This window comes from Corapipo altera, unplaced genomic scaffold, assembly GCF_003945725.1.
Source record: "Corapipo altera isolate COAL_440 unplaced genomic scaffold, ASM394572v1 0, whole genome shotgun sequence".
Lineage (NCBI taxonomy): Eukaryota > Metazoa > Chordata > Aves > Passeriformes > Pipridae > Corapipo > Corapipo altera.
In genome coordinates, this window is record NW_020884872.1 from 33956408 (window position 1) to 33964174 (window position 7767).

The 7767-nt window shown below is 38.6% G+C and overlaps 1 long non-coding RNA gene across 1 annotated transcript; it reads right to left on the bottom strand.

The window, feature by feature from the left end:
• Positions 1–1887: 1887 nt before the first annotated feature.
• LOC113943007 lies at positions 1888–6974 on the bottom strand. Its single transcript, XR_003526154.1, has 3 exons — positions 6851–6974; positions 2644–2775; positions 1888–1944 (listed from the first exon to the last, which is right to left on the bottom strand). It is a non-coding gene; the product is annotated as an uncharacterized LOC113943007 (long non-coding RNA).
• Between the last annotated feature and the right edge of the window lie 793 nt (positions 6975–7767).

The following is a 7767-nucleotide window of genomic DNA, read 5'->3' on the forward strand; positions in this document are numbered from 1 at the left end:
TAAATCAATTAGGTAGGTTACCCTGTTGTAAAAGGAAATGAGATTTGTCAAGTAGGACTTCACCTCTCACAAAGCTGTGCTGGCAGTGACAGATGACTGAGTTGTCCACCAGGTGTTTTTCAACACTTCGCAGAATAACCTTCTCCATAACTTTACCAGGCACTGAAGTGAAACAGACAGGCCTGTAGTTTCCAGGGTCCTGCTTCTTGCCCTTCTTGAAAATTGGAACGATGTTTTCCAGCTTCCAGTCAGCTGGGACCTCTCTGGATTCCTAAGACTGCTCAAAAATCATTGAGAGAAGTTTTGTGATTACATCAGCCAGGTCTTTGAGGATTCTTGGATGAATCCCATCAGGCTCCATAGATTTGTTTGGATCCAGCTGGAGCAGCAGACACCATACAATTTCAGCGTTGACTGGGATTTGATCGTTCTCACAGTCATGGTCCTCCGGCTCAGAGCACTGATATCCCCTTGGTCTGTCATCCGTGTAGAAGACAGAGGCAAAGAAAGCGTTAAAAACCTCTGCTTTGTCTCTGTCCCTGTTTGTGAGGTGACCATCCATCCTCATCCTGTAATAAGCTGATGATATTTCCATACTGCCTGTTGTCTGCAATATATTTGAAAAAACTCTTTTTATTGCGCCTCACATTTTTCTGGCCAGCTTCATCTCTAACTGTGCTTTGGCTATACAAATTTTCTCCCTACAGTGGCAAGCAGCATGTCTGTATTCTTCCCATGTCACTTGACCTTGCTTCCACTGGACATACACCATTTTTTCCATCTTATTTCCAAGAGAAGATCCCTGTTCAGCTAAGTTAGCCTTCTATTTCTCCTGCTTGACTTCTGACATTTGGGAATTGCTGCTCCTGTGCCCTTAAGAGGTGATTGAAAAGTGACCAGTACTGATGGACCCCAGGACCTGCAAAAACATTTTCCCAGGGGATTGATCTTACTAACTCCCTGAGCAGCTTGAAGTCTGCTCTCCTCATCTCAAGAGTTGAGGTTTTTATGTAATGTTCATTACATAGAGACACTGGTTGGAAGAGAGTTCTCCTCCACCTGGATGAGTTTTTGGTCACAAGAGCAGGGAAAAGCCAAAGGGAAAAGAGAAAAGGGAAAATGGAAAAAAAAAAAGAAAAAAGGAAAGAGATATAAGGAAAATGCAAAAAGGATAAAGGAATTTTAAGCATTCCTTACACGGAAAATACCTCAAAAGTGGAATAAATACAATGATAGTTCTTGGGTCTAGATCCTTCAGTCTGAAGTAGTGAGGCTAGAAAAAAATGAGTGCAAGCTGGGAACAGAGGTCACTGTGTTGTGTGGAGGGGGCAACTGGGCAGAGAAAATGTTACACAGAGAGAAATGGAAGTAGAAAAACAGAGAAGATGACAAGAAGGAGTTGCAATAAGAAGACGAGGAAGAGACGGAACCAAAGGACGAGAAGTGCTTGATGGGAGACTGCAGTTCCGAAAACCTTATAATTGAGAAACTTACCAATGACTTCAGGTGCCACAGGAAAGGTTGACCTTCACCTTTGTTCAGACCACCCTGAACACCTCTAGGATGTCCCACAGTAGATACGGAGGTGTGTTTAAGTCCCTAGGTTGTATTCAGTCCAATTTGATTATAAGTAAAGTGGAATTTAACATTCCCCACAACATCATGCCTGACAGTCCAACTTGATATATATGAACAAAACAAGATCACTGTCTCCACTACTAATAAATGTTCAAAGTGCAGGATTTTTGGTGGAGGTTAAGGAGAAATATACACTGTATAACATTAATTGCATATCTCTTAAGCATGAAACCCTGATATATTATGACTTTTAAAAAATATATGACAATAGTACATTGCACACATTTCAGAAGAAAATTATGTCTTTTCCTGGAAAATCTACTTTGTCTGACGAGCTGATGTAATCATTTTAGTGAAGGAGGAGGGCTGCAGAGAGGAAACCTGCAAAGATTCGAAGGTTGGAAATGATGAACAAAAGGCTGAGGGTTTACTTTGCATGCAAATAAGTAATTCATCACAAATCCATAAACCAATTAGTAATGAACTAATGATATTGCTTAACAACTGTATTTTTGATTAACATATAAATAATTTAGGTGAGTATTTCTTTGGTCATGCCAGTTTCTGCTATTATTTACTAGCCTTGTCGTGACCGCTCTCAGATCACATGCCCCTTATGAAACATTTCCCAATTTATTGCAAGGACCAGTTTGTTTTAATGCGCTCAGTTAACACCGCTAGAGCTATTAACAAGCTTATTAGCATAATCCATTGTGATATATCATTGTATAAAAGTTCAGCTCCTCAACTGAATGGGACTAGGAAATGGCTTTGAAGATTTTATGATACAATAACTATCCATTTGATAAGCAATTAAAAAGATACTCTGAGACATTAAGAGTGAAGACAATGGCAACATGAGGAAAAGAGGAGGGGGTTGAGAACAGAAGCTGATGCCTGGTGTGAGAACCATGTAAGTTTTGTTGCTCCTGCTCCTTAGCCACAAATTGCATGCTGCTGCTGGGCTCTAAAGCTACAGTAACAAGTTGGGCCTGACTTTGTCTTTTTAAGCTAGGCAAAAAAAGAACAAAGCAGTTTAAGGCTCAGTATCTTCTGCGAGCTCACCCATGATCACTTCCTCAGACGCTCTAAAGAACGTTTCCATACACAGCTGAAACTCTGATTTTATGTTGACTTTTGCTTCTTTTAAATTTTAAGTTCCTTTTCTTATGTGTCTGCATTATCTTTAGTGAACTTCTGCAGAAAGAAACAGAATAAAGGTTGCTGAACACATTACTACACATTATTGTTCAAAACTCGCTTTGTATATGGCTGTATTGTGCTTTTAAAATGAACATGCAATGAAAATAGTAGCATCTCTATTGTGAAAAAAGTAGCTTTTCAAGTATTGCTTTCTCTGATATGCAATAGCTCTGATATGCTAATATTTTGTTCAGCTCAGTCTTGATTCTCCAGGGATTATTTGACCAAAATGTCCACTGTCTATATAATAAGAAATATTCATGATATCATGCATTCACACAGAATTTTTCTACTGGTTTACTTCGATGTCTTACATACATTGATTAATTCTTCCTCCTGATAAGGAATGGAATAGAAAACTGACTTCTGAAGGCAGCATGATCTAGTGTTTTGTACAGCAAATGGAGATTTGGTTTCCAGTCTTACTGATATTGCCAATTTCCTAAGCCAATTTTCTAAGACTCAGTTTGCCTATTTTAAAAACTGGTATCAAAACATACAGGTTTTCAGAGTCCTGTGGTGTTTGTGCATGAAAAACATTTACATCCTAATTGAGAGGTGTTACATGGAATGTGATAGCTAAGGCAATAAGTTTTAAATAATTTATCTTATGTCCCAAATCAAGTTGCATTAAGAGGGAGACATTTTATTCTTAACTGTTTCATATTTGATATCTTTTTGAAGAGTCTTAAGAATTGTACGGCAACTGAAAGCTGCTCAGGCTGAACCATTTCCTGATATACAGTTCTCCCTGCAAACAGATTTTTTGAAGATAGATACATGAGAAGGAATCCAGTGTCTTTGTGAAAGCCAGAGGGATGCTCCTGCCCACTGCAGAGGCATATGTGTGTGTCACTCTTGTGACTAACTACATTTATCAGCTACCTCAGGATAGGAAGGGTTAGGGTTTTTTTTGGCATTTTCTTTGAATTCATTTTACTAGGACACACTTTTAAAGCTATTTTTATGGTTGAAAATCTAAATTTTGGGGAATGAAATGTTAGACCAAAAACTGGCAGTTTCTTTGTAAATTGTGGCTCTATCTCTGTTGTCTAAAAAACGAGCACTGTAAGAAAGTGTTCTTGCCATCCAGACGTAATAATCAAGCAAATATCCTCATAAAGGCAAAACTCACTGTGGTAGATGGAATAGTTGTTTGCATTTACTGAATACGGAGAACACACACATTAAAAACGTCCAACAGGTAGTGTAACATACACTAATAAGGTAAAGAATTAGTCCAGAAAATGTTATTGCTTCTGAGCACTCAGCTATACAAATTTAATATCACTGTAGAAACCATGCTATACTAACTAGAGGTGTGAACTAGTGCATTTTAAGAAATTATTTATCTGAGCAGAAGTTGTGGACCAAGGTCAGCACAGCCACTCTTATCTATGGATACATGCACCTGAAAATTCTCCAGCCATCAGAAGAAATTTGGGGTAGCTTTGAGTAGGCAGAGAGGCTCCACAAACCTTCCCCTTTTGATGAGTGTGATCAGAGCTAATGAAGTAAAGGAAAATTAGCTGAATCTTCTCCAGATCCTGCTTATTGATAGGTCCTGGGAGAGCTCCTTAGAGTTGCTCAGAGTTAGTTGAGGAAGAGCTGGCCTGAGAATGCCCCACTTGCATTGTGTCCTGCACACTTCTGTACCACCTGAGAATTAGGGAAGCACAATGGCAGAATAAAATCACTTTTGTCTCCCAGTCTGAAGTCCAGCATCCTCTGAGCCTCTCTGAAACATAAGGACTCTGGCTTTATATACCTATTTGTTTGCCAAGAGATTGGATGATATATAGGGTGTCATCATTTTAAAACTGGTTCAGACTCAAAACTGTGGGTTTCATTTGAGTGTGATGTGAAGTATCATATACCTCTGGCCAAGGAACTGCAGCTCATTTAGTAGATAAATTGAGATGAGAAAAATGGCACAATTTAAATATCAGCGATCAACAGAAAAAGGGGAGGGGAAGAGAGAGAGAGAGAAGGAGCCCATCTTCTTTTATTACAGCCATCTTAGTGCTTCGACAACAGGTAGTAGTATTACATATTCCCTTTCCACTTTAAAGCTCTGGTAATTTCCTTCCTCGTGTCGGGGCAATTTTATTCATTGTTTCCTTGCAGCAGTGATTGATGTTCTGAGCTGCTAATCTCTCTGAGTGATAACTATTTTCATGTAAGTCCATGAGTCTATGACACAGGCTGCTCGGCCAGGGCTACTGCTGACTACTTATTTTGTGCCTCATTTACATTTCAATCTTGGCCTCATGAATGTAAAACCTAGGCTGCAAATTAATAACAGGAAGAATATTAGACCGCTCCAGAGTGGGGGAACAATGCAAATCCACCAGAGCACAAGGCTTTACCATTGTGTTCCAGGAGGGACTCATTTATTGGCCGGCACTGAATGACATTACAGAGAATGGCATATCCAGAGTGACACAAATTTATTTCTGTCCCCAGCGCTCCAGTATATTTTCATAGAATCAGGGGGCTATTTGTCTAGGGACAATTTAGTTTCCATGAAAAATTTAAATGGTTTCTGTGGAGATAGTGGAGTGAAATTTAATTTGTTTCTCATTTACTACAGCAGGTATGAAAAGGAGAAAAATTGGATGTCTGATGGGCTGAAATTGGTGCTGTCCCTCCCCACTATCCCCAAAAGGCCTGTGGGCCTATATCATAGAGATTGAGCAAGACTACCTCATCCCTCCCCTTAGAGGATGGTAACCTTAAACCAACTTACAGAAAACCTTTGGGGAGGCTGCCAATCACCCTGAAAACAACATTTCCATCGATCCCCTGTCTGTGTGATTTATGGCTTCATTTTACGGTAATTGAGAATTAGTGAGAAGATTAGCAAGGCTCAACACTTCACCTTGATATGCACACTAAGCACCGTAATTTGTCACTAAGGGATGTCGGACACTTTTTTAGTTACACGGGGTTCCCATCTAATTGAATTTAGAGATAACATGGAAATTAATTTGACACAGGAAAATTTTGAATACAGCCATTTCCTCTATTGTAATGCACAATACTGGGCTGCATTCAGGGGCAGCTATATTGATCCTGATCACTTTCAATTGTGGCCAGCTGAAGGATGGAATACACTAAATCTTATTTAAGCTCATATGAAAGCAGTTCATCTGCAGCAATCTGTGGCAGATAAAGAATATTACCTTTCATTTTGTCTGACTGCATCAAGATGAAGTTTTGAAAATTTACTTCTTGCAGCAAATATACCAAATGTCTAAAGTCAACAGTTACAATTCAATTACAGACCAGCTCTTGTGGGCTGTTTACAGGGTAATTTGCTACTTAGGCAGCAAATGAAAATACTAACTATACTCTCCATGCATAGAGAAGTTACAGCACACAGAGAAGCCCCAGGAAAGACAAAGAAAAAAGATTCCAAACTTCTCGGCAATTTAAAGCACTGCACATTGCATTAGTCTCATTATAGCTTGAGTGGTTTCATACACAATCATTTTTTGTTTGTTACTGAGCCATTTTGTGGGAAGTTTATTTTATCTTGGAGGCTTAGCATCAGAGTCACAAAGAGGTTACATGGTACAGACTCTTCATATTTGAGAGACACTCTACCACAAGACTTTCCTGCATTTACATTTCTATTTTATTCCAATTTTATTCTTTATAACTCCCCTTTATGCTGTACTTTATCCTTCAAATAAGGACTTCAGTTTCAAATAAGGACTTCGGTTTCAACAAATTGCTGAGGAAGATTATTCCCTCAGAAAGGTGCTCCCTGCTGTGAATAGTGGAAGCAGATCTTGGCACTTTATGCCAGAGGGTGCGTGGCTGGGATATTTATAGACATTCTTTAACAGACCATCTGGCTTGCTTTGTTCATATCTGTTTTAGTGATAATTGGCCTGAGATGAGCTGTAATCAAGATATATTATTCATTACCTATTATTATTACATGATGGATGTTAATCCGATCATCATTACATCGCTGTTTGGAAAGACTTTTGAAAGGTTTAATCATAATAGTTTAAAGCTGTTATTTATGCAGCCCTGTTCTGTAGTCATGGGTACATACCTGCTTCTCTGAACATTGAGGACATTCCCCAGTGTACAGGCATCAAGAGATGGAATTTAATGGTCATAGATACGTAGATGTGGTCAATAGGTTTAACCTGGATCTCTCAAGATGTGGTCATAGGACTTGGAAGAAATGTTATGCTGAAAGCTGTCCTCATCCAAATGCCAAATTCCTTGGAATTACTGATGGCAAATGACAATTGTTGTCAGCACTTTTATATCCCTTCAGTACTTCAGTCTCCTGTAGGCATATTATCTGGTCTCCGGAGTTTACCTGCAGGTAGTCTTCTGCAGGAGATGATGAGTGGCATTGCTCAGAGAGGTCAACCTGTTAGAAATGACCTTGTGATTTTTACTCATTTTATAGCTGGAAAAGTTGCTTCTCAAAATAGTAATTTGATGAATATAATTAACTATGTGCATATGTAATTCTCATATCACATTTTCATTGGTTTTCAGTAATGTAACGTAAAAAGGTGCTAACATGACAAAAATATCACTGCTATAATAAGCTTAAGGAATTTGGATCATTTTAGCCAGGATTTGCTTTCATATTTGGATGTCTTTTGGATTATACTAGAGATATAGATTTCTCCAATACAATGAGGAACATATTAACGTAATAAAAAACTTACTAATGCAACAATATATCCATATTTGATTTATATGCCATGTTATAGTATCTAAAAAACCCCACCCTTTTCTTCCTTTCTGAATGGCAAGCAGTAAGGTATGATGTCATAGTTGTCTGTCTTTTTATGTCTTCATAAAATATTTTTGTATTTACTTCAGAGTTTCTTTCCACTGCCTGCAAGTGTATTCACTTAAAGATCTGTCCATTCCAAGACAAATTAGAGAATTTGCTTTATAGGGTGATAGTCCTACAGATGTTTGTATCTTTCCTGAGCTGGGCTG